Raw genomic sequence first — 12,616 nt, forward strand, 5'->3', positions numbered from 1 at the left:
CAAGACAAGTATTGAACATTTTCTCAGTGGTATCCCTTTAAGTCTTTGATTATTTTCATTCTTTGGTCTCATTCACATTCTGCTGGTTGGTTCAATCACATGGACTGGACACCATTTGACAGCTTGAAAGAAAATTCTGAGAAGAGATGTCTGAAAGGTGGCAGTGAAGGAAATAACCTAGGGCAGTAAGGATTGAAACTGTGCTTGTGTAGTTCAGAGAAACAACCTGTTCTTCCTGGTCCATACAAAAAAAAGTTTAACATTGGCTTTTTGTGGTCTCTTTTGTCTTCCTGCTGAATGAAAGCTGCTTGGCTAGCACTTGTGAATGACACCCACAAAAGAGTTTGTTATTGATATGGGAGCCTGATTTTCAATTAAACACCAGGCATGGTTTTGACACCAGGCCTTCAGCCACCAACAATAGGTGTGAGAAAACCCCCATTAAGTAGCCACTTGTATTAATAATCTCAGCTAGTTTAATATCAAAGATTTCAGCAACTAAATAAAGATGAGTGGCAAGGGGATAAAAGAGTGAATCATATGGAGCAGTATGAGAATAGAATCCCTACAGTGTGGAAACAGGCCCTTCATCCCAACAAGTCGATACCGACCCTCCCAAATGTAACTAACCTAGTCTCACTGCCCTGAACACTATATGGGCAATTTTTAGCTTGACCAATTCACCGAACCTGCACATATTTGGACTGTGGGAGAAAACCCACACAGACATGGGGAGAATGTGCATACTCCACACTGACAGCTGGAATCGAACCCAGGTCCCTGGCACTAGGAGGAAGCACTGCTAACCGCTAAGCCACCGTACCACCACTCAAACAGCAAGTCTGAGAGGGAACAGCATGAGTGCTGGGAGAATTAAATAATAGTCCAAATGGACCAGTGCAAACGTGAAGAAGGGGCAAAGCAGTGAGTTTGAGAGACAGCAATGCAACAGCAGAGAGCAGCTAAACAGTGATTCCAGCAGAGCAGAGCTTGGATGGAACACTGCAAGAATGGTGAGGGGAAAGTCTGCAAAACAACAGTGCGAAAAACTGAATCGGAGAAGGAACAATATAATTGCAGCAGTCAATTAAATGTAGAACCAGACAAAACAGGAAAAGGGGTCAGCCATTCAGCCCTTTAAGCCTAAACCATCATTCGTTTATTATCACAATTGGTCATCCAGGTCTGATCCTGTTTTTCCCCATATCCATTGATCCCTTTTAGCTTCAAGTACCAAATTCAACTCCTCCTTTTAAATCATACATTGTTTTGACTTTGACTACCATTTGTGGTCAGGACATCCATGGCGTGATCAAATTCACCCTGGATTCTTAGACTGTGATCCCTGGTTCTGGATTCCTATGTCATTGGAAACATTCTTCCTGAATCTGTCTTGTTTAATTCTGTTAGAGTTTCATAGGTTTCCTCATTCCTCAATCCTGGCATCCCAGGAACTGCTCGCGCTCTATCAGAGGAAGGATGTTCTTATTATAAGGAGACCAAAACTGTGCACAATATTCCAGGCGTGCTCTCATCAAGGCCCTGCATAATTGCAGAAAGACTCCCTGCTCCTACATTCAAATACTGTTGCTATGAAGGTCAACGTACAGTTTGCCTTTGCCACTGCTGTACCTGCATATTTACTTTCAGCAATTGTTATATGTTGACAGCCAGATCTCATTGCACAGTTTCCCTCCCTCTCCATTTATAACCATTCAGACAACAATGTGCGTTCCTATTTGTGTGACCAAAGAGGATAACCTCATATTTATCCCTATTATGTTGCATTTGTCATATTTCCTACTCACTCAGCCTGTTGAAATCACCTTGAAGCATTTCCACATCCACCTCTCACCTCATCTTCTAGGCGTTATGTCAGCTACAAATTTTGGAGATGTTACATTTAGTTCTCTCATCCAAATCACGAATATAAGTTGTGAAAAGCTGGGGTCCTTGCACTGATCCCTACGGTACCCCACTTGTCATTGCTTGGCATTTGGAAAAAAGATTTGTTTATTCCTATTAGAACAAAGAACATAGAACATAGAAGAATACAGCGCAGTACAGGCCCTTCGGCCCTCGATGTTGCGCCGATCAAAGCCCACCTAACCTACACTAACCCACTATCCTCCATATACCTATCCAATGCCCGCTTAAATACCCATAAAGAGGGAGAGTCCGCCACTGCTACTGGCAGGGCATTCCATGAACTTACGACTCGCTGAGTGAAGAACCTACCCCTAACATCAGTCCTATATCTACCCCTCCTTAATTTAAAGCTATGCTCCCTTGTAATAGCTGACTCCATACGTGGAAAAAGGTTCTCACTGTCAACCCTATCTAACCCCCTAATCATCTTGTACACCTCTATCAAATCTCCCCTAAACCTTCTTTTCTCCAATGAAAACAACCCCAAGTGCCTCAGCCTTTCCTCATAGGATCTTCCTACCATACCAGGCAACATCCTGGTAAACTTCCTCTGCACCCGTTCCAGTGCCTCCACATCCTTCCTATAGTATGGCGACCAAAACTGCACACAATATTCCAGATGCGGCCGCACCAGAGTCTTGTACAACTGCAGCATGACCTCAGGACTCCGGAACTCAATTCCTCTACCAATAAAAGCCAGTACGCCATATGCCTTCTTCACTGCACTATTTACCTGGGTGGCAACTTTCAGAGATCTGTGTACATGGACACCAAGATCCCTCTGCTCTTCCACACTACCAAGTATCCGACCATTAGCCCAGTACCCCATCTTTTTGTTACTCTTACCAAAGTGAATCACCTCACACTTCGCTACATTGAACTCCATTTGCCACCTTTCTGCCCAGCTCTGCAGCTTCTCAATATCCCGCTGTAACCTGCCACATCCTTCCTCACTGTCTACAACTCCTCCGACTTTCGTATCATCCGCAAACTTGCTCACCCAACCTTCTAACCCTTCCTCCAGGTCAGTTTTCTATGTATCTCAACACACTAACCTCAATCCCATGAACTTTGATTTTACATTATATCTGTTTCCTGGGACACTGTCGAAAGTCTTCTGAACATTAAATAAACCACATCCACTGGATCCCTCTTGAACAACTCCACGAGTTACATCCTTGAAGGATTTGTCAAGCATAATTTCCCTTTTGTAAATTCGTGCTTACCCATTCTGATCCTGCCACTGCTTTCTAAATGGAGAAAGTGAGGACTGCAGATGTTGGAGAGTCAGAGTCAAAAAGTGTGGCAGTAAAAAAACACAACAGGTCAGGCAATATCCGAGGAGCAGGACAGTTGGCCTTTCAGGCATAAACCCTTCATCAGGAATGTATTTATGGAAACTTTAAAAATCACTTTCATGCTTCCCACAAACTTATTCTAATATTTCTCTTTCTTAATCAATCCCTTTTTCTTTGTTTGCTGAATTCTAAAATACTCCCATTTCTCAGATTTGTTTTCTCTTGCCATTAATGCAGGTCAAACAGAAATGCAATCTTGTATGCCTCTTCTGTGGATCTAATACTCTCTCTAATTCCCCTTGTCACCATGGTTTGGCCATCTTTCCTGTTTTTTCTTTTTTTTAAACTTTCCATGACAGCTTCAGTCTTTTTCAAGGCTAAAGAATAGGATATTCAGAAGAAAGCTAGCTTATGGCATTTATATAGCTTTCACCCAGTTTTCAGAAAGATTTATGTCTATTCTGTCAATACTTGACACCCATCCTGTGAATCAAAGAACTTGCTGCTGCCAGATTGGAATCTATTTGGGTTCAGTACGAAATTCAAATGACCCTGTAGAGTTTCAGTTTCCTATTTGTCTGATTTATAACTTGTCCCCTTCTGAGGATTTAAAATTTGAATTTAGGCAACAAGTATATGTAGATTTTTATTAACCACAAAATGGCTTTTCAATTTAAAATAACACAACATAATAGCTGAAAGTAATGATTTGACTCTGAACTTGTACTGCTGCTTTACTGAGTTAAGCTAAATAGAAGATAAGAGAATACAATGGACTTTTCATAATATGAATCATAAGACTAACCTTGAACTGCTACCATTGCATGGCAATTTACATAAATAAAATTTCTTTTCCAAGGAATATCATTGGATTAGCTTGTTGTCAAACATGTCACCATATTACAGTTGATTGAATTTTTCTTGTAATTAAGAACCCTTTCCCAGGAAATATCTTTGGATTAACCTGCTATAAATCATGCCATCTTATTATATGTGATTGGTCTTTCTTGTAATTAAGGCTGTACTTTCTCTTTAAAAACATATAAATAATGTGTAATTTTCAAATGTAATTGTACAACTTCACCATGGGACACAGAATCTTTAATCTCTGTGTTGCTGGATAGAATTATGTCAAGGTACCTTAATTCAATAAACTAATGACCTTGCTTTTTGAACAGACCGTATTCATTGATTCTTTTGACTGATCTCGAACGAAGAGGCCCCTCTTGAGGGGTCATAGATCTTCATTTTGGTGCCCGTGACACGTTTCAGCTCAGACAGATTATGAAAAGCGGTGTAAGAGTTAAATGTCCTTCACTATTGAGTGTTGAGGAATTCGGCCGGCCAGACGTGAGTATTTTCAGAGCGTTTGGTTTTCCTCTCAAGTGGTCTCCGACGTGGCCCCTCACTGTTTATTTTCCAGTCCAGACCAAAAGGATTGGTCTTAGCAAGAGTTGGGTCTTGAGGACTTTTTAAATGTATAAAAACAAAAGGGGGCGGGGGAGGCAGAAATAAATTGAGGTTGAGGGTGCTTTGGTACTTACGGACAGTGGTCTCCGAAAATTGCTGAACTCTGAGGGGAGTGTTGAACTCTGAATTCTCGAGCTTTGATAATTTCTAAGTTTTAAAATTCGATCTCCCGAGCTTCGTTGATTTCCGAAGTAAAAAAAAATTTGATCTCCCGAGATTTGTTCATTTTTGGGTTTTAAAAATAACTTTGATCGCTTCAACTTTGTTAATTTCCAGATTCTAAAAATTGGATCCTTGTATTTTCAGCAGTTGTCGGAGGCTGATGGCCTCAATGGTTTTAATACAGGCAGTTAATAATTAAGGCGGGACAGGAGGCAGGTGGCCCCCAATATTTGATGTTTTAGGGATGCAGATGGCTCCCGATATTTGAAGCAATTAGGGAGGTAGGTGGCCTCCGATATTTAATACAGGTGGTTGATGGTAATTTAAACATATTGGTTAAGATTTATCTGCTTATAATAGGAAGAAAGGAGGCCTGGAACTTAATAATATGTTAATAACTAATAATAATAATTTAATAATAAAAATCAATACTTAAGTTGTTTTTAAAAGAAAATATCGTGATATTCTATAATAAAGGTTTTTTTAAAAAAAGGTTTGTGAAATTAATTAGGGTTTGAGTAATAATATTCTTTTTTAAATTAGTTGCTATAAAACTGAAGTAATTTTAAAATGGGTAATTACATTGACAGAACAGATGATCCATCCTCATCGTTAGTGAAATTATGTGAAAAAGCTCAAATCCAGGACTGTTTTGAATCAGATGTGCATTTTGGAAATTTAACATGATTTATTTTAAGTTTAAGGATCCTTCAGTAATTATGAAATAAAATATTAATTCCTGTTCCTTTTACAGTTTATGACTGCCCTACTGTACTAAAGACTGAGATATGGTATGTGTATGCATATGTGTGTGTGTGTGAGAGAGAGAGAGAAAGCCCAACAGCTCATAGAAAGTTTAACCCTTTGTAATTTGGTTTGAATTCACATTTGTTTTTTTTTGGTGATTGAACATTTGCCCTTAATTCCTTGGAGCTCAAGATCCGAGACTGTTTTGAATCTAATTTGTATTTTGGAAATTTAACATGATTTCTTTTAAGGTTAAAGATCCTTCAGTGATTATGAAATAAAATATTAACTCCTGTTCTTTTTACAGGTCCATAGCTGCCCTACTGTCAGTTTCTAACTAATCTCTTTTATCCTTACATGAAAGCCAACCTTATTTGATTTCAGATCAGTTTAATACAGAGGAAGACAATATTATAACCTTCTGTTTGTATCAGACTCATTTGTTTCCACATAATTTTAAGACTGCTGTGTTTTATTGGTGATTTTTGGAAAGGACAGTTATAATCTTATTGAGGGAGTCCCCTCCCTCAATGACAGTTGAAGTTTCAGTTCCACATTAGGTTGTGATAAATCTAAAAATTAATATCCTATGGTTAAATCTGTGTCCTTGGATTCAGCCATTATTTATGCATTAGAAGTTTTTTTTAACTTGAATCGACAAAACCTTTTAAGGCAGCTCCAGTTATTTCATGACCTATAGCATTATAATTGAGCAATGACTGGTCAGTACTAATAAAGAAACTTAATCTTGGATTTAAATAAAGGGACTAAAACTGGGTAATTATAGTGGATTTCAAAGTTAGGAACTGTATACATTTTACATTTTAAATATTAAATACTGAATAAATGAATTTTCCAATTTATATGGATGACTGTTAAAAAAAATAAAATGTTTCATGTTACTCAGAGATATATTGTAAAAATAATGACCATTGATATATTACCACAGAGGAGATCTGCTCTCAAAACAATACAAAAAGAACTAAGCTCTGTTAATCCTCCAATGTCCATAAAAATAAATGAAAACTTATTTTCCATAATCTTCTTCAGCTGGATTCCCACTCAGTAATGCATAAAGTATGCTTGGTACCACTCAACTCAGTGCTCTCCCCAAAATCCAAACTGAATTCTATCAGTATCATTAGGTGTCTCAAACAAATGAAAAAGGACTACTGCCTGACTTAAGCAGGTACTGCTGTCACCCAGCATCCCACCATTTGTACAATAGGGACAGCCAAACATACCAAGGAATAGGGTGATATGTCAATCACTATTTCTTTTGTAGCATCACTGCCCCATTGTCATGGAGTTAGCTGAAAATTCAAATCCTAAAACTAGCTTTCAAATTATGACAATCAAGATTCCAAAATGTATAGTTAGGAACAGGCTTTAAAGTTAGACAAACATAAATTGATAAATTGGTTAAATAAGGTTAAAATAAAAGTAGAGGCTCGGAGATCAACTACAGAAGGGAAGAAAATGACGCGATAAGAAGGATAAAGCAGCAGAGTACAGTTTTTAAAATATTTTAGTCACTTGTTGGGTTTCCACCCTGAATTACAGATAATGATAATTTTATTTATTATTATAAATATTTATTGTTATTAATTATATTTATTATTATTTATATTATTAATATTTATAATAATCAATTGTATTAGCTCGAATCAAAATTAATTGGCAGGATTGCTTGTTTTTAATTCCTTTACACATTGTCAGTGACCTATCTTATTGCCTCATGGTTAAGTTAAAACATGACTGCATTAACTCATTGTTAATTAAAGAATGGAAAGCTACCTTACTGGCCTGTTGAAGAAATTCTGCATATGATTGGGAGATAGGGATAGATATATATAGCAGATGAAACTCCCAAAAGCTGGGGAGGTGACTGTGAATGGGTGTGTGTGTATATAAGGGACATGAGGAAACAATGTAAGGCCATGAAGATTGAGGAATATATAAACAAGGTTGAAGCAACAATACTGTAGAATAAAGAACTTAGATTCTACTCGGAATTCCGAGCCTATGTCTGGCATACCGACCCTTTTTGAGGATTGGGATTTTGTTCCTGTGAGCCTGGTGGCTCAGTGGTTAGCATTGCTGCCTCATAGCGCCAGGGTCCCGAGTTCAATGCCAGCCTTGGGCATTGTCTGTGTGGAGTTTGCACATTCTTCCCGTGTCTGCCTGGATTTCCTCCAGGTACTCTGGTTTCTTCCCATAGTCCAGGTGAATTGGCCATGTTAAATTGCCCATAGTGTTAGGTGCATTAGTCAAAGGGAAATGGGTCTGGGTGGGTTACTCTTCGAAGCATCGGTGTGGACTTATTGGGCCTGTTTCCACACTGTAGGGAATTTAATCGTCTCCAGCCTTAATTTAAACTACCCACTTGTTGCAAAACTTTCTTTCTTTTGAAAATGAAGCATTCAGTCTTCATAGCAAATATCATGGGGATGAGTGACGTGAACCATCCTAAACCGGGTCCCATCCTGGGAATTCGAGTTATATTAATGAAGCATGCCTCTAACTGCAAGACCAAACCCACTCAATTTGCTCAATATGTCCAAGGGTTATGCGAACATAAATGCAGTAAAATTCTGGGAGTAAACTGAATATGAATGGCTTGTGTTACAAGACTGAAAGATGCACCTATCTGTCTGATAGAAGTGACAAACAATTGAACAATAATAGAGAAGCTCAATGACCTTTATTTAACCCTATGTTTTTGCAATGTTGTCCACCTGGAGTCACTGACAGGATCCAAACCAACAGAACGAACCAGCCCAGGAATTTCCAGTCGCAAATGAGGTGAGTGGTGGTTTTCTATTGGAATGGCCAGAACCAGACTGAACCATGATGCAAGTTACAGGTAAAACAAATTATATCCACCGCCCTCACGATCCCAAATGCCATTTGCCAGCCCTAATAGGCTTTATTGGAAGCAAGATACCCACTGGGTTCATACCTCACGTGCCTACCCGATGATCACTGCTGGACAACCTTTTCCCGAGGGGATCCAGAAAATGGGGACAGGTAGGCCCCAGCATTTCACCTTTGAGACTGGCAGCAAGCCATCAAAAACCCCAGGGCAAATGCCTGGCCCTTGCTTTAACTGTTGAAATGTGGCCGATGGGGAGTAATGTGTCTTCAATGTTACCTTGGAGCTGACGATTGGAAATTGATATGCTTTCATTCTATCAAAAGGAAAATCTACTAATATACACTGACTCTTCATTGCTTTTAATATGATCCACAATTTTGGAGCCTTGTGGGAACATTGAAGATTTTTAACTCCTAAGGGGGCAGTGTTATAGTAATTCTATTTTGTTCAATAAATCAAGGTGCTCGGCTCACGCTGATGAAACTGATACTGTTTCTAAAGTAGTGGGCAAGTATATGCAGCTGCCAAGCAGGCAGCCTTATACCCCAAACTTCTGATCCCATTGGGTCCCTAGCAAAACCCGGTTAGACACAATGTAAGGACAAAGTATGCCAGACCTGGGTAAGGTGCAAAAATCACAGGGGAATGAGACTGTCTGTTCAGTGCCAATTCACAATGTAGAGTTGCTTTCTCTATTGCTTACTGACTGTAATCATATGGGTTGTTTTCAATATTGTTTAAAAATTTGGAAGTAATTGGCAGATTTCCATTCCTGAAATAATTACAGGCACTTTATATTACAATATACTACTGACTGAATTATCAAGTGATTTGATTTCATACATAGACACTAAGCCTAAATAGCTCAGCTTTGTGTATGGAGCTTATAAGAATACACACTGGTTGATTTGATTTATTTTTGGATTGGGCTGTTAGATCTAAGAAGGAGTGCCTGGCTGCGATATTATCTTCACTTAGATATTTAATACTGAACAGTGGTTTATAATTTTAAGGCTGTACCAATGTCTAAATTCTAGGGTTAGCTCAATATTAGAAAAAATTCAGTGTAGTTTGAAAGCTTTGTGTCATGTTACCATAATTTGGGGACAGCATTGCTCTCCAGCCAATATTCATCACCAACTTTTCTGCTCAAAATCACCATCTGGTTTTTGCACTTAATTATAAATACTGTAACTACAGCTGTAGATCAGGTCATTTAATTTGGGGCACAAGGTTAATTTTTTTTTAAAGAAATCAATATATTGCAGAACTAATCTAAATTTTAGATAATATTGATATTTTTAGTAGCAAAACTTCAAAGAGTATTACAACCTAGCAAAGCTAGATTTATAAAAATAAGTTTGCTTAAGTTTGCTTAATTCGCTCATGCTTGGGCTTTTCCATATAAAGTATGAAAATAATAGGTAGAAGGGAATCTCTAGTCAGAGTTTAAAATAAACAAGCTTTTTGCCAGTATTGGCAATACATTTACTTCAGTGGGCTATTTGAGTTTGATTAATATGAGAATTATTTATTTCAGAATTGCTCTTAGGGTTTCTAGCCTGCTGAAGAGCACCAATTATGGCCTTAAATAGGGTACTCCCCCGATACTCAAAACAGAATACGAGTGACCCCTACTTAGTTTAGTTTGTGTTACATCTTTGCTGCTGCCAATTGTAATTGATTATATGTACATTGTATATACTTATACAAGGAGGAAATGGTTTATACTTTATTGCAATGGATACTCCGTCGTCTCCAACCTTGCAAGGGGGAGATGACAAAGATCAAACTTGACCTGCTGTGTGGACTTGCCATTGCCAGCATTGGTGCACAAGAAGGGTCAGTTTACCTGTGCGATCCTGAACAAACAGAGACTGTGTACCAACTATGCCAGGAAGATGACCTTATGTGCCAAAAGACTGAATGTTGCCAAGAATGACTATTGCAGTAGTCAACTGCATCAAAAAGATTAACAGTTCATTTACAGAACAAGTCTAAATGGTCTTTACCCTGTAAAGGTGTTGTGTGCCATTTTGATTACATTTGTACTATGGGCATCCCTGGTAAGCCTTGTCCCCTTTCAGACAGATCACGTAGTAAAAGAGACAAAGGGGGCGATGTTATCCTTCACTAACAATTTGTTTCCAAAAACCCATAACAAAATATTTTGAGAGGATGAATAGTTTTGTTATGCCCTTACTTCAGCAAGAGACACCCTGACCCCTTTTATCCTTCCAAATCCTAACATGGGGGTATGGAATAGTACTAAAGTATTTACAGGACGTAATGTCTCTTTTAATTATTACCTATCCACACCTGCTACCTGTTTACGGACTTCCTCCAATAAATCTGCATTACTCTATCCAAATTGTTACAATGGTAAGGGATGGGGGTGTGCTTATGTAAGAGTGCCTAAAATTGTTCCCTGTGCTATGATTAAATGTATTAGTTGTCATTGCTTTTCTGAAGGACCTTGTATCTCATACGAAAAATGTATCGCTATTACCACTGGAATTCAAACTCTATGTGGAGAAGGTAACAACACCCACCTTCATTATGATACCCCTAGCGGCACTAATACTTTCCCAATTATTAGATGGGTAGAACCATTTTGGGATGTCGACCATGTTTCTTATCAAGAAACTCACCTCATTCGATTAGATGATTTTCACCCTCAGCACCCAGGGCCAAACTATAATCATGGATTATCCACATACCCCAGGAAGTCACGAAGGTAGGCCTGCTTCTTACTGGGAAGGTCCCTCTATTATCTATGCTAAACCTGGATACTTTTCTTTTCAGCTATAATAAGGCATCTAAACTACCTTGTCCTAAATAGAGCAAGTACTCCTTGTGCTGTAGCTGGAGGAACACTCTTACCAACTACTGTACCCTGTCCAATTACCTGGCAACGAGATCATAATTCCCCTTTTAAAGGTTCAGTTTCTCCTGACTTCTGTGCAGAATGGAAGAATCCAAAGGCCATATCAAGAAGCAAAACACACTCATAGGCATATGCAGCTCTTCATGTTCTTTCATTACAAGGGTCTTCAGGAATTATTAGTCATCAAATTCATATGTAGCTCATTTGTGGATTCACGGTTTTGTGAAATGAGACAACTGCAGCCTTAATAGAAATTAGAGACGTGCTTTCAGAATTGCGCCTATTTGCCCAACAAAATCACTATGCCCTCGATTATATGCTTGCGAAAGAAGATGGAGTTTGCGCAATAGTTAAAGAAAAATGCATTATGGGGGTTACTGATCTTGTTGAAAACATTACTAGATATATTGATAATATTCGCACTTTTGTCAACCAAATGAACGAAGGTGCGGGATGGGGAGATTGGGGTTTTGGCTCATGGTACAACTGACTAATTAATATGGGCTGTGTATGGTGCTATTGTTTTAATTGGTCTTTTTGTTGGTATTGCTGTAGTTAAGTATATTATTGCTAAAATATTAACTTACATTGACAATATTGGTTCCACCTAGAAAATGCTTCTTCTCTACTTAAGTCATGATGAGGAAGCATCATTGCCTGCCCTGATAACCCTTCAGAGGAAGAGAAAGAATTGCAGTCTTTCGCTGCCATCGAATTGGATTAATTTGATCCATGCCTTTATGGTGTGGTCATAGAATGACCAAAGGGGGAATGAGGATCTAAAATTTGAATTTCGGCAACAAGAATATGTAGATTTTTATTAACCACAAAATGGCTTTTTAATTTAAAATAACACAACATAATGGCTGAAAGTAATGATTTGACTCTGTGAACTTGTACTGCTGCTTTGCTGAGTTAAACTAAATAGAAGAGAATACAATGGAGTTTGCATAAGACAGTGATTTGATATTCGAACGAGCCTTGAACTGCTACCGTTGCGTGACAACTTATGTGAATAAAATATCTTTTCCAAGGAATACCATTGGATTAGCCTGTTGTCAATCATATTACAGTTGATTGGACCTTTCTTGTAATTAAGAACCTTTTCCCGGGAAATATACTTAGATTTTTTAATATATTTTAAATATATTTAGATCCTCACTTCTACATACCAGGAAAATTTGGATCTCCCAGAAATGGGGTCAGACTTCAATATCCAGTTTCTACCAGTTATTTTCAAAGGTC

General features: G+C 38.3%; 1 long non-coding RNA gene across 1 annotated transcript; it reads left to right on the forward strand.

The window, feature by feature from the left end:
* The first annotated feature begins 4,431 nt into the window (after window positions 1–4,431).
* LOC140480221 (uncharacterized) lies at window positions 4,432–12,344 on the forward strand. The gene is made up of 3 exons (XR_011961216.1): window positions 4,432–4,577; window positions 8,351–8,411; window positions 11,983–12,344. It is a non-coding gene; the product is annotated as an uncharacterized lncRNA (long non-coding RNA).
* Window positions 12,345–12,616: the final 272 nt, after the last annotated feature.

This window comes from Chiloscyllium punctatum, chromosome 8 (assembly GCF_047496795.1).
Source record: "Chiloscyllium punctatum isolate Juve2018m chromosome 8, sChiPun1.3, whole genome shotgun sequence".
Lineage (NCBI taxonomy): Eukaryota > Metazoa > Chordata > Chondrichthyes > Orectolobiformes > Hemiscylliidae > Chiloscyllium > Chiloscyllium punctatum.